The 26,891-nt window shown below is 36.6% G+C and overlaps 1 pseudogene; it reads left to right on the top strand.

Annotated features, from left to right (window-relative positions):
* The first annotated feature begins 6,912 nt into the window (after positions 1 to 6,912).
* LOC102494957 (enolase-phosphatase E1-like) lies at positions 6,913 to 17,684 on the top strand (annotated as a pseudogene).
* Positions 17,685 to 26,891: the final 9,207 nt, after the last annotated feature.

The raw sequence follows: 26,891 nt of genomic DNA, 5'->3' as shown, positions 1-26,891 counted from the left end.
TCCTTTTTTTCTCTTTATTTCTTTCTCTTTTCCTAAGGTTTTTGCCATACAGCACATGCACTTGAGAGAGAGAGAGAGAGAGAGAGAGAGAAAGAGAGAGAGACAGTGAGAGGGAAAGTGACAAATATCCAGAGTGATTTTCAAGGCACCAGGTTTGGCACTTGAAGTGTAGTTCGCCATGTGGGAGTCTAGCACCTTAACAACTGTGCCATCTATTGTCCCAAGTTGTTTTTCTTAAAGAGTTAAAAAGAAGACTTAAAGAATCTCTATTAGATAGGTGAGTCCTATACTGAATCTCTCTAGATTCTTCGTTGTCCTCATGCCATTTCTGTCAGATTGTGAATTAATACATTAGGAAATGGGAAATCTGCTGCTTGGTATGTATATTCACTTTATGTACATATTTATGTATGTACATATGTGTGTTCATATGTATGCTGCATGAAGTATTCACAATGAGTCTGAAAGGTGGATGAATAGTAAAATTAGTGTCTAAGCAATTTGTTCAAAGTCACATGATAGTGAATTTCAGAAGTAAAATTTGAATTCAAATCTATCTGACATCAACATTTATGCTATATTTTCTCTTCTACATTATACTTCCTTTTATACTCAATTCCATGGGCTTATGAATCTTTTAAAAAGAGAAAGATTTTTAAAAATAAAAATTGTCTCCATTTAAAATGTCTATACGTTGTTGTTGTAAATACTTTCCAAGAGCCAGGGTATTGTACCAAAAAAAATCAGTGGTATGATATAGAATAATTTCAAAGCTGTGATCTTTTTGACATTGAAAAAACACATAATAAACCAACAGTATGACAGTGTCTTTCTTACCCTTTGGCTTTCTCCCTTAGTTTTCTTTTCTATCCTAGCTTTCTTTGGCTATTGTAAGTTAGTCAACAAAGTCCATTGGTTTTTATAGTCATGTGGTCATTGAAAAGAAGTTGTAGAGCAACTGTTTTGGAATAATGTTGGAGGGATATGATTGAGTGATTGCAGAAGTGTTTCTAATTTTTCCTTTTTTATTCTATTTTTGTTCATTTCTTCCATGACAGAGACAGAAGGACAAGCACCCCCAACAAGGTCTTCACATTGACCCCCATGTGAGGCAGCATGAATCATGGGTGTGTGCATATTCCTAATGTGTTCAGGGAGGTCTCAGGATGCAAACTCATGACCTTTCCCACGTGGCTCCAGTCTTGCTACTGCTTTATGACTGTCAGTCCTTGTTCACCTGATAATTATGCTTTTTGTAGTATACTGTTGCACCTTCTTCTACCAAGAGTGAAGTCTAGTTTTCTTTCTCTTGGATCTAGGCTAGACTTGTAACTTGCTTTGGTCCAGAAAATGCGGCAGAACTGTACTAGACCAGTTCTAGGTCATGGCCTCAGTAGGTTTTGCAAGTTTCTTCTTCATCCATGCCCTGCTTCTATGAGAGAGAGCACAGGCCAGTCTGAGAGACATGTGACCCTGTCATCCCTGTTACACCATCAGACTCATGAGTGAGGGTATCTTAGAATAGCCAGGCTCCAATTGACTTGCACATATACAAATAAGTCTAGTTTAGTACAAACGTGCATGGCCCAACTCAGCAGAACCATCCAGCAAACTCATATATTCATAAGCAATAATTAGTGGTTATTACTTAAAGCAACTTATTTTTAAGATTAGTTTTTAGGGGACCAGCAGTTAGCGTAATGGCTATGCCGCTGGACTCCCATGTAGTTGACTGCAGTTCGCATCCCGGACCCGGTGGTTTAAAACTCACGCCAGGCACATGTGCGTGCATGCCCAAGATCCCGAGAGGAGAATGGAGGAGAAGGGATTGTGGCATGACCATCCCTTCTGGGGGGTGATTTCTCACTTTCTATCTCTCTTTCTCTCTCTCTCTCTGTCTGGCGAGCGCACGTGCCCCATAGCAAAAACCTCTCCCCCCCCCCAAAAAAAAAGATTGGTTTTTATACAGCAATAACTAACTTATAAGAAGGGCAAAGGTCATAAATGAGCAGAGGAGAGGAGAATCAGTAGACTCTAGGAAGCATAATATGAAAGTAGGGAGAAGACATAGCATTTGAGACTTAAAACTAAGAAGCAGGTGGACTGGAAATGTAGCTTAACTAATTAATGTGTCTGAATATTTAATTTTGAAGATAAGATAGTTAAAAATAAATATGCTTATTTAAATGATGAACAAAAAGTGACATCCAAGATTCAGCAAAAGTGTCAAAGCATATTAATAGTAGATGAAAATGTTTGGCTTCCCCCACTACTGAAAAAAAAAAATCTACTCCTTGCATGTTATTGGAATTTAAGTGGTCTGGCCTTAAGTTTACTGCAATTTTCTGCCATCAGTTGTTTGAAATGGCTGAATAAAGTAAATCGTTTTGTTTTGGTATATGAGCTTTATGTTACTACTCTTCTTTTAGCTGAAATGAGCAGTGGAAAATGGCATTTCTATGAAGCTGATCTTTTAAAATATGCATCACTGTTCCAAGTAGCAAGCTAATTTTCGAGTTCATCAGATGCGTGTTTATATGGTGAATGTATCTGTCACATAAACATTTTGTCAATCACCGCCTTCCTTCTGTTCTGACACAGTGTGCTGAAGCACCATCTAAAATGTGATGAATGTTGTGCTTGTGCCAAATGAGAATTAATTATGGCAATAACGGAAGTGCTACCAAAGCCACCCATATTCTATGACAATGTTACTTTAACTGAAGCAATCACTGAAGTTTCAAATAAAAAAAAATGAGTTCACAATTAACTTTGAAAACATCTTAGTTTGGTTCTTAAATTAGTTTACCCTTTGAATGAAATCGTGGCTAAATCAACCTCAAAATGGATATGTGTCATGAATATAAGGTCTGAAACTGTTCATAATAGGGAAAATGCCCAATAAGAGAACTGGTTATTCTGTTTATCCTCTGTATTTTGCTTCAAGATTAATTTTTGTTAAAAAATTATAATGAAATTCAGTTATATTAAGATTATGGGAATAATTAAAAAAGGATTTGAGGGAGAATTGGACTGTAGGTTTGATCCATACAATTTGAACAGAGTAATGATAAACTAGAATATTTGATATGTTTGCAATGTAATATTTTAGAATACCTTTACATTTTCTTCTAACTTATTTTTTCAAAAATTTACATACCCTTGGATGATGTTATTGTAGAAGATAATAGTAGTTAGTAATATAACTGGATATGAATATATTAGGTTGTCAGGAAAGTCAAGACATATTTTTCTATCCAAAAATGTGTCATGACTTTTCCTGACAACCCAATAATAAAGAAGTAGGCTAAAGATGATAAATACCCCAACCTGGCAATTTAAAAATAACTTTAAAATGATTAAACATTATTACATTACGTCACTGGAGATTTCAAGATAAAGTGGTTACTCAAGTATGGCATGAGTTGCTACACACATACTTTAGAAGACTGAGATATTGCATCACACTCTTCTTATAAAAACATTGAGTTGTTTTAGATAATAATAATATAATAGATTGCATTTAAGAAGGCTTATTTGTTAAGCATTTTGTCTGCATTTGTATCACAAGATTCTCCAGAATTTTTTCCAAATATAAACAACAAATTACAAAGGAGTCATTAAAACTGCCAAGATTTGAGCAATTTTACCTTTTCAAAAGAAAGGTATTTTTATATAGTTCCATCTTCTAGACAAGCAAGCAAATATAAAGGTGAATAGAATTCCCAACCATTCCCAAACCAAAAGTGATTGGATGCCTGAATAATGTCAGAGTATTTCTAAAGGATGCAAGGTCTACTAGATCCTTTTCTAGAAGAGAAAAAAGTGAAATTTAGAAAGGATAAGAAACCAGATCCAGTGCAAATGTGGATTTGGAAGAGTATTGCTTTCTGGTCCTGTGGAAGAGTTGCTACAGAAGTAGTAGACAAATAAATGGCAAGATGTGAATACAAATGACAAAATTCAATCAAGTCTACCTTGGTAATCTATAAATAAGACAGTGTGACAGGAAATACGGAGACAGATAAACTCAGCATAATGCCCTCCTAAAGCATTTATGGATAAATTAAATCGGTCTCATTGCCTTACACATCTTCTAAAGCTTTAGCAAACTTTTTTAAAATTTATTTTTTGGGAAAGAAACATATTTTAATATGACTTTATATGAAGTATATGAAACTATTTGGAAATTAGACATCAGGTTCTTAAAAATTAATAGGTGATGCATATACATATTTATTGCAGCATTATTCACAATTGCTGGGACAATTGTCTAAGAACAGATGAGTGAATTGAAAAACAATGTGGCACATATACACTATGGACTCTACTCAGTCATAAAAAGCAATGAGACCCTGACACTTGACACAAAGTGGACGAATATGGAAGACTCAATGAGCAAAGCAAGCCAAACTGTGAGAGACAGGCATTGTATGTCCCGCTTAGCATATACTGAATATTCGTGCTCTGTAACAGAAACTGAAAGATTGAAAGGGATAATAGCAGGGAGGACAACTGTAGATACTAGAGACAGTACAGTGAGTGGGTAATAAGGGACGTGTAATAGGAGGTGGGAGGGTAGGAATCAAGCAAAACACTTAATAGAAAAATGAAAAGTTATCTGTTGATGATAATGTAAATATAGTAGTATCTTTGACTTGACTAATATGCACTGGGCTGAGAAAAACCATGCTGTAGAGTGTAAAAAATTGTTTGAACTTAAGAAATATAGAAACAGTAAACGGATGTAAATACAGATACGGTGTGTGTAAAAGAGTAGGGTTTGAGGAAAAACAATTAGAAGAAAAATGGGGAGGAAAAGTATTAATGGGACAAAGAAATGTGCCAATTTCTGTTAAAGCTATTTTGTAATTTAGTCAACTGGACTAGGGAGAGATGTTCACATGTTGAAATATTCACTTTGTAAGCTAAATAATGTGATTGACTGTATAAAAGAAAATGAAATTAAAAATAAATTTAAAAAGAAAAAATATATATTATGTAAATAAAAAAATTAAAAATTAATAGATGATATATTTGTATGTCACTAATACTTTTGATACAGGGAAAAAATGAAGGAATGTATAAGGAGAACAATAAGATACTGATATTGTATCTATTGTCTATATATGAAATTAAGATGATCAACTTATATTAGCGAGAGCTATTGTGAGGACCCTAAGAAAAGTCTCCTTGGGCCTGGAGATCTCCTGAAACCATCATTTCCTTGGAAAAAAATGGGATAAATAGGTACATCAACTCCTTTATGTTCTTTCCAAAAATAGACTGTCTTATTACAACAGGAGAGGAGAACATATCCATCTGTTGGCTACTGTTGAAAGTATTTTTGTTTGACCTAGCTGTGGGTGGCACACAGGCAAGGCCATCAACTGGGAGTCTAGAAACCATGCAGGGAGCCTGCATTCAGTTTCTGGGCTAACCTGAATGTGCCCTGTGCAGTTGCAAGCAACTGCAACTGTGATCTTAGCTAACTGGTGGTTGAGGCAGGTGATCCCCTGTCAAAAATGCCTATCTTGGGACCAGCAGTTAGCGTAATGGCTATGTTGCTGAACTCTCATGTAACTGACTGCGGTTCCGGTCCCAGACCCAGTGGCTTAAACTCACAACGGGCGCGTGTGGGTGTGTGCCCCAAATCCCAAGAGGATAGTGAAAGAGAAGGGATTACGATGTGCCCATCCTCCCTGGGGGGTGATTTCTTGCTTTGTCTCTCTCTGTCTTTCTGTCTTTCTTGTGAGCACATGCATCCTGTAGCAAAAACCTCTCAAAAAAAAAAAAAAAGTCTATCTCTGTCTCTCCCTTTCTCTCTTTGTTTCACAAGGGGAAAAAATGTATATCTTTCAGAGATCATGTCTGCTTGCTTTCTATTTTAATCTGCACTATTCACTTCTTAAAGTGCCAAAGTAGATGAGTCATCCTGACCAGTAGCTTCTGCTATGAATAAACCAAAAAAGAGGTTTAAAATCAGCTTTTTCCTTTGCTGAGAACTTCGGATAAAACCCCTGTAGCTTGCCTACCTCCTTCCCCATATGAGTAAAACTAACTTTGCAGCTTATGTCAAGCATCATCTCTGAATAGATCTGCCTTCAGATGACATCTGGCATTGGCCTGGCACTGCATTGCACAAATAATGTTAATGTTAAATTGTATGTTTGCTATTTTGTGTCCCAAAATTCTATCTCATTATGAAAATAATACGTATAGGGCCAGCTTGTGCCTGGTAGTTATGTGAGTTGAATTCCATGTGGCCAGCTGCACTGTTCGAGTCCCAGACTCAGTAGCTTCAAAAACACACTGATGTATGTGTGTGTGTGTCCAAAATCCTGAAAGGAGAGAGAGGGAGGGAAAGTATTGCAGAGTGACTGTTATCCTTACGGGATGCTTTCCCGCTTTCCCTTTCTCTTTGTGTCTCTTTTCAATGAGCACATGTGCCCCTGACCAAGAAAATAAAGGAAAAAAAGAAAAGGAAATTATATAAATTATACATATTAATATGATTTCATATGGATAAATAAGACAGCCCACTTGACATCTGCAATGTGTAAATTAACTTGAGGATCCTTATAAATTACTTAAAGGAGTATGCAAAATTTTGAATGCATGCATTATATTTTTTTTTCTAGGAAAAATATATACAATATTATATCCTTCATGATATTGGAGACATAAAATCATTAAGAACCACTGATACATAGTTAAAATATAGAATTTCAAGGTACAGAAAGAATGTATTTGGCATCTACAAAAAACAAACTAGATGAACATATTTTTATATATATATATATATATAATCTATTATATTACTTTCTACCTGAAGAAAAACTGAGAAATTGATTTTGAAAGTGAAGTACAATCATAACTTTTCAGTGGGTCTCTAACACTGGAGTAAGAAGGATGACTGAGTCAGCAACCCAAGCTGGCCCAGCTGCAGTAGCATGTGCTGGCTGCTGCCACTCACCAAGGGAAGACTACATGGGAGGCCTGGCCTTGGTTTCCAGTCCACCCAGAAGAGCTGAGTGAGGTGTCATATGCGTACAGTCCCAGCTGCTTGGGGGGCTGAGACAGGAGGGTTGTGAGCTCATGGCCAGTATGGGCACTGTCTAAAATGAATAAACAACCCAAGAATCTGTCTCTAAAAGGTTATATTCCATGGCCATTGCTTGATGAAACCAACATAAAGATCATGCAACTCATTTTCTCTTCTTTGTGCCCCTACTCACCAACAAATCTGATAGTAATTTGTCTTTTAGTATAGTATGCCTAAAGGTCGACAATATGCTGTAAGTATTTGCTTTTCTTAGTAGTTGAACTTTTCAATGTAAATTAACAAACTGGCATCTAATTTCTGCACTCTTGCATGAGTTTAGTCAGTATCAGTCTGTTCCAAAGATGATATTTTTCTCTCAGCTCTCGTTGAAACACAAATCAATCAAAGAGCATCATAAATTCACAATTATGTCAGCTCCTGAAATCTTTTTTTTGTTTGCTTGTTTTAAGAGATTTTTGCTTTAGGGTGCATGTGCTTGCCAGGGAGAGAGAGTGAGACAGAGAGAGAGAAGGTGAGAAATCGCTCCTCAGAGGGGATGGTCATGATGCAATATCCTCTCCTTTAGTCTCTTCCTGGGATCTTGGGCACACATGCACATGTGCCCAGCATGAGTACCAAGCTACTGGGTTCAGGACTCAAACCATGGTCAGCCATGTGGGAGTCCAGTTATGTAATCGCTATGCCATCTGCTGGCCCCAGTGCCTCAGATATTTAAGGGACCTCAACACCTAAAGATGATATCATTAGGTTAATCCATTGATTAAAATTTGGAAATCTTTATGTACACTGAATTTTCTTATCATTCAACAGCTAACATTTAAGGTGATTTTTCAGTTAGGTAAGGCTTTACAAAACCCTGAGTAAATAAGAAATACTAGTTGAGTCTACGTTCTGATTTTCCAGAAAGTACTCTTTTTCTGTATTGTACACTAATGATGAATGTTTTTATATATAAGAATGTGTGAAATAACAAGGAGAGATTAGCCTCAGGGTATAGTAAGCCTGACCTGGGAGCAAGGAACCAGACTCCTGAACTGCAGAAGAGAATTCCAGATCACATTTTACAAGTTCAGTGAGCATCTAGCCTCTGCTGTTGGTGGTCAATACACCCTTTAAAAATTCTTAGATTTGAAGAGGAGATGTAATAATAGTAATATAAAGAGGTTCAAAGGAGATTAAAAATAGAGTAGCAATTTATGGTTAATTAAAATTTACAGTAAATAAAATTTATGATTGTACTTTTATATGTGTTTTTATAAAATGATCTTTTTCCTTGTATGAGTACACATTGACAATTACTTACATTAGTATAAAGAGAGATAAAATGTTTTTTTTTAAAGAAAGATAAAAATGTTTTTAGACAAATGTCAACTTGATACCACTACAGTTAAAATAAATCAAAAAAGTGTGAAAATTTTCCAAATGGGAAGATTTACAGAAAACATTTTCAATTTATTTTAATAGTTTTTATTTTTACTTTTTATTGTTAATTTCTGTTTGATTAGCCTTTCCAATATCTTAAAACTTGTACATCAGTTTCCTAATACATGTCTCATAATACACCTGAGAATTAGCTACTTGGCATGACTATTTTGTCTGTGTGAACTGTAAGAAAAAACTGGTTTTGTCCACTTTGGCATAAGAACAGACTTATGTAAAACTTCTAGAGGTAAATGGCCTATCAGTACATTAAGGGCGTCAAGAAAGAAAAATATTATATATATAATACACATATTTGCTGAAGTACAAAAATGAGTGTTTTTCTATGTTTATATGCTTATTACTTGGTAATTTTGTGACTGCCTGTTTCATTCTGAAATTGTATCCTGTCTCATGCTTTAGAGCCACTAATGCCAAGGGTTTGATGAGTGAGGAGGGAGTAATGATTTCCTCAAGCGAACCTAAAAAATATTTGGGGGAAATGGTCCAGAGAATTAGAGTTTCCTGGAGTAGCAAAAAACAAAATGAATGGGTTTATATTATAAATAGTGAGAAGAGAATGGTTAATAAGTCTCACTCATTTATTCGGACATTATATGAGTATTAACTTGATATTTTTGTTCTATATGTTACATTAGGGTATTCGACCAATTACTCTACAAATACATGTTGAGTTCATACTATGTGGTAGTTGCAAATCTTAGATTTCTAAAGGAAGTCCTCATAATGCAATAACCACATCAGCCATTTAGTCTTATGTTTTAAGGTGATGATAATGATTATGATAATAAAAAAATATTTTTAAAATCTTAATTTGGAACCAGCAGATAACATAATAGTTTTGTTGCCAGGCTCCCATGTACTTGACTGTGGTTTGAGTCCCAGACCCAGCAGCTGCTTATGCAGACCCCAGGAGAATGGAGGGATTAAGGTATGGTCATTCTCCCTGGCGGTGTGGGGGGAAGGGGTGATTTCTCACTGTCTGTCTCTCTGTCTGTCTCTGTCTCTCTAGCGAGCGTGTGTGACCTATATCAGAAATCTCTCTCTCGAAAAAAATAATATTCTTGGGACCAGCAGATGGTGTAATGATTATAATTGTTTAACTCCTATGTAGTCACCCGTGGTTCAAGTCCTGGACCAGTGTTTTAAAACTCATGCCAGGCATGTGTGCATGTGTGCCCAAGATCCTGAGGGGAGAATGGAGGAGAAGGGATTGTGGCATGGCCATTCCCCCTGTGGGGATGATTTCTCACTTTCTACCTCTATCTCTCCAGTGAGTGCACGTGACCTATAACAAAAATCTCTAAAAAAAAAAAACAAAAAAACAAAAACAAAATTTCTTAAATGTAACATTAAAATGGTATAGAAAAGAAAGCAAAAAACAAAGTGGCAAACTTAATTGCATATTATTTTGCAGTGGAGGGAATGATTGCCTCTGTGGCATGATACTGAAAAAGTATAAACACATTTCATATTATCTTTAAAAATGCATTGGTATAATTTTACATGCTGTATAATAATCCATTCTATGACTATTCCATGGTTTACTCAATCATTTCCTGTTGATCATCATACAACATATACTATGGTATATATTTACCAGTTTAAACTTTAAGTCAGCAGAGATTCTCAGAATTAAAATTTTAGCTAAAAGGGCATGGTTAATTTTATGGCTCTTTAGATAAGCTGTCTCATTAATTTCTAGAAAACTGTACCACTTGATACCCAAAACAGCAGTGTATGGTGAAGACAGACATAGACTTGAGTGACTAAGAAGGGAAAAGAAAAGTCACACCTAGTATAGACCCAGTGCTCCAGGCACAGGGCTTTCACACGTACTTCAGTATTTAAAGATCACAGCTGCTCTGTGGAGCATTTTGTGGTTGAAGTTCATACTTGAAAAAGATGCATAGATTTGGAAAAAGTGAAAAGAGTAAGAAAGTTCCTTCCAGATGTTAGAAACTCCTGGAATGAGAGTTTATGAACAGATATAGTCCTGTGGTTTTTGTGGTGACTTCAAAATAGCATCCCTGTTCCCTCTGAATCAATTGAAAAATAAGATAGTGGTTAGTTACGGAGGTACAAAAATGTCCCCTCTGTGGCCAAGGGTTTTCTAAAACAAACATCACCAAATGAGTCAGAAAGATGAGTTCCCATTTCACTCTGGCTCTCTCTGCATTTCTCAAGTTAGGGCCAAGGCCCTCAAAATGTAAGATATGAGATAGTAGAGGAATATGTATGTGTTCTGCAGGTAGGAGGGAGGAGCTGGACTGTGGAAAGATAATTTATTTTTTTTTTACAAACTTTTTTTTTTTTTTTCTTTCTTTTTTTTTTTTTTTTTTTTTTGAGAGGTTTTTGCTATAGGGTGTATGCACTTGTCAGAAAGACAGAGAGAGACAGAAAGGCAGAGAGCAAAAAAATCATTCCCCAGAGGGGATGGCCATGCTGCAATCCATTCTCCTCCATTCTCCTCTTGGCATCTTGGGCATGCATGCACATGCGCCCGTTGTGAGTTTAAGCCATGGGGTCCGGGACTTGAACCGCAGTTGACTACATGGGAGTTTAGCAACATAGCCATTATGCCAATGGCTGGTCCTGATAATTTCTCTTTTTAAGCTCAGTTATTTGTAAATTATTTCTCAGTATGGAGAAAAGGAATGAATGAGAGTGAAGAAAGGCTAAGAATCCTGGAAGTAGTAGAGGTCCCTCCACACGGAAGATAAAATCAGGAATAGGAAATAAATAGTCACCTCCTACCACAGAGCAACTTGGGAAATCATGCAAAGATTGGCCTGGTTAAGGTTTGGGTTGGGATTTACCAGAAGACTGAATTGTGGACTATCATAAGTAATACAGTGAGGCATTAGCTTCTCTTTGGATACCTCTAGTAATGCTTATCAGTAGAGATAGAGCATAACTTTTCTGTATGTTTTGTTTTATAATTGTCTCCTTTTACTGATCAGTTCATTGAATTCCACACCAATGGTGAATATACAAAATTTTAAGTAGTGATTCTACTTTATCTTGGATGAAATCCTCCTGCCAGGTGGCATTGTGTCTTTCACTATCTTCTGCTTCTGTGGCAAAAAGAAAAAGAAAAAAAAAAAGGCAGTTAAGTAATTCCATCATGGAAATTATTCTAAAGGTATGGTTCAGTATTATGAGTAGTCAGTTGCCATAGACATGGTAACAAAATTGCTAATTTAATCCCTAGTGGGAGATGGCAGGGTGCCTCCTGCATCAAATCAATACTATTTGAGTCATCAGCTTTCTTCTCTGGCAAGGGATAATTTTGCAGAAAATTGGATTTGTCTGTTATGTACAACTCACAGATCAGAAGCATGGAGGAAGCCTCCAGAGTGAAGCATCTGAATATGAGACTGATGGGGCCTCTAGAGATGAAAGGAAAATGAAACACACTACAAATTTTTGGTTGAAGTATGAAACTTCCCTTAGCATAGACAGTAGTTTCACACAGGTGTTTCTTAAAGAGTCAAATATAGGTTTTGTCCTGTTATATGCTGTAAGAGCTGTAAAATTGTAAGACGTGGTCTTTATTGCCAGATTTTATTTCACGATTTTGTTGCAATCTGAATATCACCCCTCAGGCTTGGACTCCCCACATCTTATGAAGCAGATTCATTGTACACTAGGTACCAACTTGTCTGAGTCTAGTGAGGGAGAACACTCATGCATACAACAGGCTACCTGAAGTGGGCGTTTTACTTAGAGATAGGCAGCAGCAGACAATGGAGGCAAGAATCCATTGAGAACCGTTTCCCGAAGGCTCCGAAAAGCTCTCAGGGATGAACAATCTTAACTATGCATGTTCCACTTGTACTGCAGATGAGGGACCCTGAAAAGTAGCCTGCTTGCAATTACATACCCCAGTGTCATGAGGATTCTGGAACAGAGCCTAGAAGAGTCTCGCCAGTCCTTTCTTATCTCAGGATATTACAGTCCCAGCACGTGCTGCATTTATTCTTGAGAACAATGTGGGACAAAAAACTGCCTTACACAGTCTAGTACATAATCAGAGCAATGTCATTGCTGTTGAGTATTTGTGAGAATATTATTTTCCTCAATAGATTAGAATATATTTATCTGAATACTTTGGATTTATTAATATGGACAGTGAAATCCAAGAAACTCATCTCAACACATTGTGAAAGATATTTTTTGCAGGTTAGCTAAGGAAATGGCAGAGTTTGGGTGTACCATTTTAATACAGAAAGGAGAGGACAGTATTGACAATGTAAACAAGGGGTTTTAAAATATATTCTAGCCTTTGGTCAACAAAGGCTCTTAAAATATTTTTTTTCTATGCTTGTGAAAAGACAAGTACGTAGCTGCAGAAGTTATGAGTGTATGAGAAAGAAACTTGAAATATATCCTGAATCTGATTTAGGACTGTCAAAACTCCAAAATGGTTTTTGTTGCATTTCACAGGGAGACAATACCAGCATCTGATCTTCACAGCCTGCCATTGGAGGAAAGTTTAAGGCAACTGAGCACTGACTTTTCCCATTGTACTGAAATTACAGAAACACCTGTGTCACTAGCTGTGCACTGAGCCCCGTGAAATGTAATGTTCCAGAACTGTCAAAATGTCTCATTTCCTTCCTTTAATTTGAGGGCCTAATTGTGGTTGATCTAGCCATTATGTTTGTTATGCTTCATTTATAAGCATACAGCAGAAAGGTTAATAATTTTAGATTTAACTCAAAGGGCTCTTGTCAACATTCACCTAGCCCCGCATACTTTTCTTTACATACAACTTAACATATATTTGTGAAGTGAAAATGGGGTTATTTGTAACACAGAAATAATCCTTAAGGGCTAGCATGTGGTGAGGTGGTTATGGTGCTGGATGCCCACATGGCCAACCATGGTTTGAGTCCCAGATCAGGTAGCTTGAAAATAATGCCTGGTGTATGTGCACGCGTACCCAAAATCCTGAGAGGAAAATGGAGGAGAAGGGATTGCAGCCTGGCCATTCTCCCAGGGGCTGATTTCTTACTTTCCCTCTCTCTGGTGAGTACACATCCTTATAGTAAAAGCAAAAACAAACAAACAAACAAATCCTTAAATAGCGAAGATTTTTCAGCATAATTTGTAAATCTGGACTGAAAATGTATGGTCTTTATATAGCAGACCTACACAATTTACTTATGTATCACAGTTTGAGTTCTGTCCAAATACAAGTAGCTTAGAAAGTGAACTTTATTCACTGACTGATGTACAATAGCTCTAACATCTGAACCAACTTACAGTGACTTATTAAAAATCCAAAATCTGATTAATTAATTTATCTAAACTAATCTGAAAAAAAATATTGTCTATTGGATGAAAGTATATCTATGACTAATTTAAAGAGGCAGGCCGGTATCTTTAGATGACATATTTAATAAATACATTTTAGTGAAGTAAGTACAACTCCTAAAAAGCAACATTGCTGGAAACCCCCTTTTAAATAGAACGCATCATTTCCACATTTATTAGTTTTTATGAAGAGGATTAGGAAGAAAAGGAGATCCGTTGGACAACATGGCAATAAGGAGAGCACCAAAAAAAAAAAAAAATCCATGATTCTGGTGTATACCTGGTAAAAGATTACAATCTTACTAAATTTTAAGCACAAACTTTGTCTTCATGTGTATTTTTGTTTAATATAAAATTCTACCCAGAGAAAAATGGAGAGGCAAGACATTTAAAGGACACGGAAATGGAGGATTGTCTGCTGATGATAATGTGTATGATATCTTCAACTGGACTGGTGTGCAGTGTATTCATGGTGGAAAAATTCCTTTTTAAAAATGGTGATGTACAGTGATTGAATGTATAAAATAAATTAAAACAAATTCTACTGGGCAATGAGGCCCTAGAGTTTGGGCCTGTGCTTGGTTTCTATTTTCAGCACTCAAGAAATAAATCTGAACACAGAAGGCCCCAAATATGGGTTAGATTTTGTTGATAAAACTCACATTTGATTCTATTTCTTCCTTTATTTTAAAAAGTGTCTTTGTTTCTTCCATAATACAAAGAGATAGAGAGAGACAGGGAAAGGGAAACAGACATCCATGACAGGGTATTCATTCTGTGACCTCATCCCAGCCTCAGCCAGCCAGGATCATAGACTTGCATGCATCAACCTGGTTTGCACAAGGAGGCTTTAGGACACAAACCTGAGAACGTCCCGCATGGCCTCAGCATCTTGAAGTGTTGTGTTACTGCTGTGACTCCATGGCTGGCCCACATTTGATTACTGAGAAATTTTAGTGAATTTTTATATCTTTAAGTTTCTCTATCTGATACTTAGACACTTTAGAGACAGCTCAGTAGCTAGATTTGAGTCCAGTGAAGGCACACAATATACATCCAATCACTCGTGGCTCTCAAGCAATTACAAAATTTAAAAAAGTAACTCGAATAAATAAAACAGAAATTTTGCACAAAAATAAAAACTAAGCAAAAAGTCTTATATAAATATATTTGAAAAATACTAAAATAAAATTAAAAGGTCAGATTCATTACTATTATAAACAATAAATGACGGACAAGAACAATTTGTTCCTACAATGTAAGGATGAGATAACAGAAATTTTTAACTAATGGTGAGAGAAAAAGGGAGAACTAATTTTATTATACGAATACGGGCTGCCAAAGTAGTTGGGGAAACTAAAAAGAATAAAAGTAAGGAGGCTATTACTATAAGATATTTTAAATTAAGTAGGAATGAATAAAATAACAGCAAGGCTAATGTTATTAGAGATAGCTAACGACATAAATGGTAGTGGTATTATCAGTTTTACTCCACTTAGTTTTGAACATCTACTCATTCACTCAACTTGCATTTATTGCTTGACTGCTATGTGCAATTTGGTATTCTTAGTGATGAGGATACAATGGCGAATGAGACAGAAAATTCTCATGTTCATGGAACTTACATTCTAATATAAGAGAGATGATAAGGAATGATGATAAAAATGAATGTCTTAAGGTAGTGATAAAAGTCATGATGAAAACATTCAGCATGATGGTATGAGGAATATATTTAGCCAGGGTGATCAGAAGGAGCCTCTCTGAAGATGAGGCAGTTAAGCCTCTGAGAAATGTGGAAAAGAGCCATGAGCATATTAGAGAAAGCATTTTACATGCAGGAGATGTGAGAAGGACAGATACCAGGATCAGGAGTAAACTTTATCTATTGGTTTGTTGGAAAAGTCATGACATACTTTTTTTTTTTTGTAATACAAAAATGCATCATGACTTTTCCAACAACTGAACAGGGGCATCACCGAAGACACTGTGCTAAAAGCAGAGAGAGCAAGACAAGAGTGATACGAGTGCAGTAGTCATGAAGGACCATGGGAAGATGAAAGGTTTTATGTCATGTTTAACAGGAAGGACAGAGTAGTGACATATATGGTTTTATTTCTGTTTAAGAGATCACACTGCATGCGTAGAAAGGGTAGAGGAAAAAACAAGATCAATTAGAAATTTATTGGCCAAAAGTAGAGGCAGTTGTGGTATGAGTGGATAGAGGTCGTGTGTCCAGATATTACACATTTTGTGTATACATGAAGAGGGTTGAACCTGAGTTCTGTTTTGGATAACTTGTAGTTGGTTACCAAATGTGCATATAAGCTTAGATGTAGAGCAGATAAATGCACAGAAGATTCTGAAATTCAGGGAAGGAATTGGCACTGAAGACATAAATGTAGGCATTTATTTAATTTTGTTTTTTTTGTTTTGTTTTGTTTTGTTTTTGCCATAGAATGTGTGTGCTCACCAGAGATAGAGAGAGACAGAAAGAAGGAAAGTAAGAAATCACATCCCAGGAGGGAGGGCCATGCTGCAATACCTTCTCCATTCTTTTCTGGGGATTTTGGACATGCATACATATGTGCCCAGAATGATTCTCAAGTTGCTAGATTCAGAAATGGAATCTGTGTCATTCATGTGGTAATCCAGTACCTCGACAATTACATCACCTGCTGGCCCAAATGTAGGTATTTAAAGCCAGAGGACTATAGGTGATGTAGAAAAGAGTAGTAATCAGGGAAGAGAAGCTGTAGATTGAGCCCTGGGAAATTATGATATTTTAAGAACTGGGAGAAGAGAAGAGCTAGCAAAGGAAGATGAGAAAGGGAGGACAGAAAGGTAGGAGAAAAGTTTGGAGTATGGTGTGTCTGAAACTATGCGGAAAGAGATTTTGTACCAAGCAGGAGGGATGGTCACCTGGACAGGGCTGTTCTGATCCCTGTGGCATCTGGGTACGGGGTAGATGACTTGCAGCAGATGATCCAGGCTGTGGTAGGTAACACAAGCTGGCAGATGTTCTTGGCCTGAAAGACCATGGCGCTCAAGCAGCTGTAAGGCCTCATGTGGTGAGCTGGCTGCATTCACAGCTGGCATGAAAGCAGAGTACATAGCTTTCATCACCCTCCCAATCCAAATATGTATTTATTAGTCCTCTCTTCTGTCTTCTTTGCAGATGTACTTCCATCAGCCAGGAAGGGGAGAGGCTGGAATAAAGGTTTGTATCTATTCCTTCGGGAATGTGGAGGCACAGAAACTATTATTTGACAATTCTGCAGTGGGGAGATATTCTTGACTTTGCTGATGGTCACATTGATAAAGAGATTGGACATAAAGTGCAGAGTGAGAGGTGTGGGCAGATTGCAGACACATTGGGTGCCCAACCAACAACATCTTGTTTCTGGCAGATGCTACCTTAGACGTCAGCACCGATGAGGAAGCAGACGCATGCAGCGGTGGTGGTGAGACCTGGCAATGCTGGCTGTCAGACGATGAGAAGACATAGACAGCTTCATCATCTACTTCAGTGAACCATACCTGCCTCCTTAACCTGGAGTAGGATTTCTAAGGAGGATCAAACTTCCTCACAGAATGGCACCATAGTGTTCACTTTTATTCTAATGGTAAAAGTAATTTACTTTAAAAATACACACAGGCACACACACATATGAAAATATATGTGTGTGTGTGTTCAAATTAACATCCACAGATAAAAAAAGTGAAAATAAAGGCTCAATTTAGTGAAAAATGAAACTTATTTAAAGATGCTTTGTATGTATTAGAAGTTATTAAAAATCATAATTCCAACCTTTTTAGGACAAAGTGAAATTGATAGAAGGAATTGCTAAAATACAGATAAAATGTCTTATGATTATTAAGTCTTATACCAAAATCAAAAGCAAGTTTTTGAGAAATTATGCAGAAACTTTGCTATTTTAAAACTGAAAGTATTTCAAAGACTTATTCCTAATAATAATGTATTGCCCCAGTTTAATTGTGAATTTAATTGTAACTTAGAAAATTACAATAGAAGGGCAAGCAGGTAGCATGGTGGTTATGGGTGCTGGACTCCCACATGGCAGGCCACGGTTCAAATCCTGGACCTGGTGGCTTGCTTTCTTTCTGTCTCTCTCACTCTGTCCCTCTCTGGTAAAATTAAAATAAATAGGCTTGAATAAAATAATTCTTAAAAAATTACAATAGGTGCTGTTCATGCATTCCTCCTTATATCCATATAAAAAACAAATTTATCTGTTTCTGCTACTAAAGAGAGCAAATTTGGGGGGAAAAAAATGCACCTGAGCCTTGATCAATCAAGTATCTGTTGCTTAAGAAGAAACTTACTAATCAGCATGGTATCCACAGCAGGTAGTTGCCTTACCAGTGAAACAGGTACATTGATTTAACAGCTAAAATACAGAAGAGGTTTTTGATGTTTAAGAAAACATTGAAACACTAAGGACTAGCCTTCCGATTGTCATCATTGTAGATTTTGTAGTTACCTGCCTAACTACTTTTTAGTAGTTTGAGAGTATATGCTAATTGCTATTTACTATTTTACCAAAATCAGTTCATAAGATCAAGAATAGCCCAGGGAACCAGCAGTTAGTGTAATGGCTATGTTGCTGGATTCCCACGTAGTCAACTGCGGTTCGCGTCCCCGACCTGGTGGCTTAGAACTCACGCCGGGCGCGTGTGCGTGCGTGCCCAAGATCCCGAGAGGAGAATGGAGGAGAAGGGATTGCGGTGTGACCATCCCCCCTGGGGGGTGATTTCTCGCTTTCTGTCTCTATGTCTCTCTCTGTCTGTCTGGCGAGCGCACACGCCCTATAGCAAAAACAAACAAAACAAAACAAAACAAAAAAAAACTCTCAAAAAAAAAAAAAAGAATAGCCCCTAATATGCAATGTTTTCATCTGAAATATTGGATACTAGAAAAGTCATGACTCATTTTTTGCATAGAAAAAATGTCATGGGGGGACCAGCAGATGCTGTAATGGTTTTGTTGCTGGACTCCACCCAGCAACTTAAAACTCATGCTGTGCATTTGTTCATGTGTGTCCAAAATCCAAAGAGAAGAATGGAGGAGAAGGGATTGCAATGTGGCTATCTTTCTTGCTTTCTATCTCTCTCTAGGAAGTGCACACGCCCTATAGCAAAAATCTCTCTCTCAAAAACAAAAAGAGAAGAAAAGAAAAGAAGAATATTATGACTTTTTTAATAATCCAATAAAATGTGACAAATTTAAATTGTATAACATTATTTATCCTGGTTCCATTCTAGTAGGATGCTATGTCAATTTCATGTTGTGATTAATAAAAGCATTTTCTTCTTCAAAAAAACAGAGAAAGAAAAATATTTTCTTATCTTTTGAATATTTTGTTCTTTGTTGGTGGAGATAATTACCTTTCCTAAAAGGAGGACTGGAAGAAGAACAAGCCCTGGAAATGTTACCAGAGGTGCAAATTTGGACCTTTCATGTTGATTTCCAAGATAAACTTTTCATGCAGCATCATAAGTAGGTCTATTTTTTTTTTAAGAGAGGTTTTTGCTATAGGGCGCGTGCTCTCACCAGACAGACAGAGAGAGACAGAGAGACAGAAAGCGAGAGATCACCCCTCAGGGGGGATGGCCACACTGCAATCCCTTCCCTTCCATTCTCCTCTTGGGATCTTGGGCATGCATGCGCACGCACCTGGCATGAGTTTAAGCCACCGGGTCTGGGACTCGAACCGTGGTTGACTACATGGGGGTTCAGCAACATAGCCATTACGCTAACTGCTGGTCCCAAATGTAATTGCTTCTAAAGTGAGGTCAATGAGGAGTTAATGTAATTTTTTTATCATCTTACATTTTCTTAAATATTTAATCTAATTTTAATCATTTTAGAAAAGAGGCATATTTAATTATTTGAATTTTAAAGTGTAGAAAGTAAGATAATTTTGAATGTTTCAGAGATTAAAAAATGGTAAATATTGACCTATTCCTAGGGGTGGGGCCTTCAAAAATAATGAAAAATATGTATTATGAGAAACCCATGTGTGGATTTTAAACTATTTTTGCACCAGAAATGAACTTATTCTTTTACTCCATTTCTCTACTAAATTTTTAAAAAGGGTGATCTTATTTAACTTTATTTATTTATTTATTTTTAATTTGACCAGAGAGGAACAGAGCAAGAGAGAGAGAGAGAGAGAGGGAAAGTGAGAAAGCAAGCCCCAGGTCCAGGACTCGAACCGTGTTCAGTCATGTGGGAGTCCAGCATCCTTAACCACCACTTCATCTGCCAGTCCCTCTCCACTAAATTTTTAAAACTCTCTCTTACAGGGCTACTTAATTAATTAATTTTTAAATTATGACTCCTGGTTTATAAATAATTATTGTACATCTTTGTGAAGGATAGTACATGACTACTATTTTAATGGCAAGTGATGATGTGTGTCTACTTACAGTAGAAAAGTAATTTTTCATTTTAAAATCAGTGTATTTAAATAAAAAGCAAGTAATTTAAACATTCAAAAACACTGTCCAGTAAGTTGGACTGGCCATGTTATGTGTCCTTGGCCTAAAGGGAGCCACTCTGCGGACATGACTTACCAGTTATGGACAGTGGTCCCACGTCCCCTAGTGTGGTCTGCTGGTTGTGAGGTCACATTGTTCTATACCTGGGGTTATGTGTATGCTCAGCTCGCTGAAGGGCAAAAAGCCTGGTACTACCACATTTATTTTATCTTCTGCCTGGCATAGAGCTTGAACTTTAATTCCTGTTGCCTTACATAAGAAGTTGGAGATACTCATTATTGCCAGAGTTTTGACTAGAAAATGCCATATCTGAAAATATGATCAGAAAACTATGAACTAAAGCAGATATCAAGAAAGCCAACAGAAACTCTTAGGAAGATGGCCTGACACCATAAACAATTCTGCCTGGCAGAGAGGATTAGAGAAGCCATATGCAAGAATTCATACCATAAAATAAACTGGACTTATCCAGCCCAGCATTGTAAACAGTAGAGCTTACAAAAGAGCAGCAACAACCAGAGGATTACCTTGAAGAAGACTTTGAAGGAAGAAAAAGAGACTGCTCTTTGCTAGCAGATGGTAAACTACAAAATACTTGGTAGGCAGAGCTGAGTTGGGAAGGTTCCTGTGTGAATTGTGTGCTGGGCATTTGCTTTTCAACAGTTTGAGTAATTGACATGTAAATATTTTCTCAAAAATATTTAAAAGCATACTGTGTCTGTTGTTATAGAGTCACAAACAAAATTATAACAAATATTTTGAAAGTTATGTTTAAAATCAGTTTTCTGGAAATTTGGAAGTTGTTTATTAACTGTCAAGAGCTATGGAGTATGAGCAAAATTTTTTTGATATATAAAGTAAATGCTTGCGGGAAAATGTAAATAAATAAATACATAAATAAGAAAAAAATTAAAAAAAATAAAAACCACCAGTAAAAAGAAAGAAAGAAAGAAAGAAAGAAAAAAGCATTGGTGAAAGTATACAACTTTTTTGTTTTAGTTTTAGTGGAAAAGCTTTCAACTTTCCACATTTAGTATGATGTTAGTTATGGGCTTGTCATACGTGGCTTTATTATGTTGAGAAATGTTCACTTCCACACTTACTTTGTTGAGACTCTTAATCATGAAAGAACGTTGTATTTTATCAAATGCATTTTTTGTGTCTATTGATATGATCATATGATTTTTATTTTTTCTCCTCCTAATGGGATATATTACATTTATTGTTTTGTGAATTTTGAGCCACTCTTACATCCATAGGATAAAGTCTACTTGATCTTATTGTAAAAACAAACAAACAAACAACAACAACAAAACAAAAAAGAAAATAAAAATAAAAGATCAGGCTTTTGAAGCTAAATTTTGGCAATCATATGTATAATTATTAGAATGAAAATATTTCTTCTGTTAACTGAGATATTCATAGGATAAGGTTTTATGTTTAGAAGATTAATCACAGTAATGCATATATTATATTTTAATGTATTTCAACTGCTTTTTGGTATGTGGTTTGTCAATATTCTATAAATGCATCAAAATGTTAGTCTATAATAAATGATTTTGCAAAATCACTGTTGCATCATAAAATTAAAAAGGAGTTAAGAGTCATTGTATAGACTTATTACACCTTTTGTTTTATTAGTTCTATACTTAGGTGTAACTCCAAACCCACTTATAAATGGCTCAGTTAGAACAAAGCCAACTGTGCCCTCAACCTCATATAATGGATTATTTCTGTTGCTCTGATGCCAGAGTTAATGCCCCAGTAGAAATAGAAATTAATCTAATGCATTAATTTTCTTCAGTTTTTTTCTGAAGCTATGGTACAACTATAGCATTTCATAAGAATTTGTTTTTAATTCACAGAAACTAATTGATTCACATGGAGATTGAAGCTATAACATCTGTCTTATTTAAATTATTTATCAATCAACAAAGTTAGCTTTTTAAGTGAATAAATTAAAAAATTGAGTTTTTCCAGCACTATTTTCCAACTGCACTGACTGGTACCCTATGTCAAAAATCACTTCACTTTACAAGCTAAGTGACACATAGTGATTGATTACATAAAAGAAATGAAAAGAAAATAAAAGATAAAAAGATTTTTTAAATTGAGTAAGTTAATATCATCTGTGAGAACATCATGTATCCACCTAAGATCTCCTGATAGTGTGGCAAATTTCAGCTGTATGCTTTGTACAAAGATCAATTTAGAAACTAAGACCTCTAACTTAACCATGTATTACACTGATGCTGAGATTAACTATGTTTAAGCTGTAATTAAAGAGATATCCCAAATATCCTCTAATGAAAGGATGTGATTTGGCCAGAAATAAAACTAAATCCATTGAATAGAGAGACGAGAAAATGATACAAAATGATTATTGAATTAAATGAAATGGTAACAAAAATGGTTCTTAGTTCAAATGAAAAGAACCTTACTGTCTTTGGACTTTATGTTGTATTAAAGCTTAATTTAATTCAATTACATTTCATTAAGCTTGTCATCTTCCTTTTATTTATAAAATAAGTATGTTCATTCATGCCTCTTTTAATTTGAAGGTATATAGTAAAAGATATGATAATTCTAGAGTCATTCCTGAAGCCATAAGTTGGGTGAAATCAGAGATCTGTGAATCTATAAAGTGACTATTTGGTTTCAAAGGAAAACAAGATGCTTTCAGAAGATCCCCAATGCTTTCTGTATGTTTCAGTCATAATGAGTCCCTCCCCATGTCTGCCCATCTCTTCCGTTCCTTTTTTCCAACCCCCTCCCATTTGGGATTCAACTGACTTATTTTCCAGTTGCCTAAATGCCCTACACTTTCTTGCTCCTGGGCATTTGTATACCTTTCTTCTGCCTGGAGGTCTTCTGTCCTATTTTTTACCCAGCTAATGCCTTCTCATCTGTGAGGTCTTAGCCTATAAGACAGAAGTCCAGGAGTCCCTTCTCATCTGCAAAGTCCTGGTTAGATGCTTCTGCAGGATCCTCCTAGGTGCACTCTTTATAATGTTGCGATGCTCACTGCTCAATGGACTTTTTTCAAAAAAGATACTTGTAAAGCAGGTTTATTTTATTTTTTTTTTTCCGAGAAGGATAAAGAGAGAGAAGGGGAGAGGGAGATTGAGCCTCAACTGGGCCCTCATGCTAAGATCTAGCCCCGTCTCAGCCAGCCCAAATCACAGTGAGCACAGGGAATTCCACAGATGGGAACTGAGAACCATTCCAAGTGCCAGTTGTGTTACTACTATGTTACAACCTGGGCCCTCCCTCAATGAGTCATCACCTCTTTATTCCTCTGGCTTTCTTCTTGATTTAATGTTCTAAGACAACAGCAATTATGTCTTCCTTTATTCCATTTTATCCTCAGTAGCAAGCATATTCAGGGACTATCATTGAGAAGGCTCTCAGTAAGTTTCTTGAGTGAATAAATGATTGAATGTAGTTGACCCATTATAACTACCTGTACTTTCTTCCGAAAAGGTTCCTATACAGTTACAAGTGTAACTAGTTTAGCTTGAAAAAATACTTAGATGCTATCTACACTGACTGATGAAGAGTTTAGACAAAAATTACTTATCTCTTTTGTAGGTATTTTACTGTAGGGCATGTGTACTTGTTGGAGAGACAAAGAGAGGCAGAGAGACAGAAAGCGAGAAATCAAGCCATGGGGAGATGGCCATGCTGCAATGCCTTCTCTTCTATTCTCTTGAGATTTTGGCATGCATGCACACATGTCCAGCATGAGTTGTTTTTTTTTTAAATAATTTTTTGTTAGTATTATTTATTATTATTTATATATTCAATCATTATACAACATTTAGCTTGTAAAGAAACTTTGCCCAACATGATATATGCCACACAGCAGATGAGTTGAGACTACTATACACAACATCACCAACAGACAACAAACCATATCTGTGTAACACAAATGTATTACTAATTTCCCTTCCTGCACTCTTCCCCTCTCCCACTCTCCTTCTACTTTGTCTCCAGTGTCCAAAAATTTTTAATTTTTTTTGGAGAGGTTTTTGTTATAAGACACGTGCACTCACCAGGGAGAGACAGAGACACAGAAAGCGAGAAGTCACCCCCCCCACCACCACCACCCAGGGGGGATGGCCACTCCGCAATCCCTTCTCTACCATTCTCCTCTCAGGATCTTGGGCATGCACGCACAGGCATCCAGCCTGAGTTTCAGCTATCGAGTCCAGGGCTCAAACTGCAGTTGACTACATGAGAGTCCAGTGACATACCATCACGCCAATTGCTGGTCCCCATAACAATTTTTAATACTTTTATGTCCTCCAGTCTTTCAGTGTCTACTGTAGAGTATAGCCAGTACGGTGAGGGGCAAAGAATTGTCTAAAACTCACAATGTTCAGATGTTTAGCTATTATGCACCTAGTCTTCTCTAGGCAGTGAGTAAGGGCTGAGCAGTAAAATAGGAGAGTAAGGTAAAAGAAAAAGAAAGTAGGAAACAGTAATAGGAAGAAAAAATGAAGAAATAGGAAGGAAAAGAAGAGAAATAAGAAGAAAAAGTGAAGAAATAATAAAAAAAAGAAAAAACAGAAATAGGAAGAAAAAGAAGGAGAGAACTAGAATGAAAAGAGGAGCAAAAAACATGTCACAGAAAATAAAACTGGGTTGAAAAATGGCATGTATTAGGAGAGGCAGAGATGCAGGTGCCTGGATGGATTCTGTCCTGGGTGAGAGAAAAAGAGATAAATTAGCAAGAGAAAAGCACAAGGAAGGGGACAGAAAGCTGTTTTTTGTTTTTTGTTTTTGTTTTTGTTTTTTGTTTCTTTGTTTTTGTTTTTGTTTTTTTTTTTTTGGAAAGAGGAAAAAAAAGGTTGGAAGGGACAGAAAAAAACAAGAGGGAGAGAATTTGCTTATCTGACTAGCACCAGGGTCTGGAGTGGGGGGAGCCTTGACTGGAGGGAGCTTCACAGCCATGAAGCTGGACCCACAAGGGACAGGAGAGGCAGAGATGGAGGTGCCTGGACAGATTAGCACTGGGGTCTGGAGGGTGGGTGGGGAGTGCGGCATGAGTTTTAAGCCACTAGGTCTTGGTTACATGAGAGTCTAGCAACATAACTATTACACCATCTGTTGGTCCCTTTTTTCAATTTTTTAAGATGGTTCACTAAAGCTATTTTAGGTTATTTAATGTTAGAAAGAAAAAAAAAATCTCAGCCCAACTCAGCCACTTGCCTGATTAGCACTCAATTAGAGGATTAACACCTCAACATGATTTTTTCCTTTTTGTAGTTTGACATCAAGGGTCTAGTTACCTGCGTGTCTCTCTAGGATCTCATTGTCAAAAGCCATCCCTAATATATAGCAGATGCCGAACTTTGCCTCCCCAAGCAGTGTGATAGAACAAAACCTTGCTACAGATCATTTTAGAACTTGTAATAGATAAAATAAATCACATTTAAAAATAAGATGTCAGCAAACTTTTTAAAATTATTTATTTGATTATGTTTATTCATTCATTTTATTTTAATTTGACCAGAGAGAGGCACACAGAGAGAAAGAGGGAAAGTGAGAAAGCAAGCCACCAGGTCTGAGACTCAAACCGTGGTCAGCTATGTGGGAGTGTCCAGCCCCTTAGTCACTGCGCCACCTGCTGGTCCCTGTCAATAAACTTTTTGTAATTCAAGTTTCTTCTATAATAAAGAGAATGGTAGCCAGCAGGAGATGTGGTGGTGAAGGCACTAAATCTCACACAGCTGATTGCAAGGTTTGAGTTCAGGTGCTTAAAAAATGTGTCGGGTGTATGTGCATGTGTGTCCATAATCTCTAGGGGAGACTAGAGGAGAAGGGAACGCAGGGTGACCTATCCTCCTTGGGGAAGGGTTTCTCACTTTCCCTCTCCGTGTGTCTCTCTCCAATGAGTACACACAATCTATGGCAAAAATCTGAAAAAAAAAAAAAAGCGAGTACATTTTATGTAGATTTTTAAACAAAAGAGCTGAGAAACCTATCATTCTGTGATACACTAGAAAGGGCTGTTAAGACAACTGGGGTGCCCATAATTTTGCACTTAATGAAGTTCTTTAGATCTGAATTTTTAAATACTAATTTCTTCTTTTTTTAATGTCAAGTTCTTTTACACATTCAATCACATTTTTAGGTTGCAAAGTGAATATTCCAACATGAGTACATTTCTCCCCAGCCCAGTTGATAATGCTATAAAGTAATCTTCAACAAAGAATACCCCATTTCTTTGTCCCATTAATGCTTTGCCTCTATTTTTCTTCTAAATGTCCTTCCTCAGACTCTACTCCTTCACCCACGCTCTTCACACACTGTATCTGGTCTTCACATAAAAATATTATTTCTCAGATATTTTGATTTTATGAACAAATAAAAACACTTTAGATGGAAAATTCTGATTTACTGTCTTTATCTTGAGGGAAAAATAGCAATAAAAGTTATATGCCAAGTTAAAAATGAACTATTCTGAATTTCTTTTTTGCTATTGATGAAAACCTGGCCCCTGACACCAGCAGCATCAGTGTAGACCTGAAGCCTC

Source organism: Tupaia chinensis, unplaced genomic scaffold (genome assembly GCF_000334495.1).
Source record: "Tupaia chinensis unplaced genomic scaffold, TupChi_1.0 Scaffold000557_1, whole genome shotgun sequence".
NCBI classification, from domain to species: Eukaryota; Metazoa; Chordata; class Mammalia; order Scandentia; family Tupaiidae; genus Tupaia; species Tupaia belangeri.
Note: the sequence above shows the minus strand (reverse complement) of the source record. Positions and strands in the feature narration are given on the sequence as shown.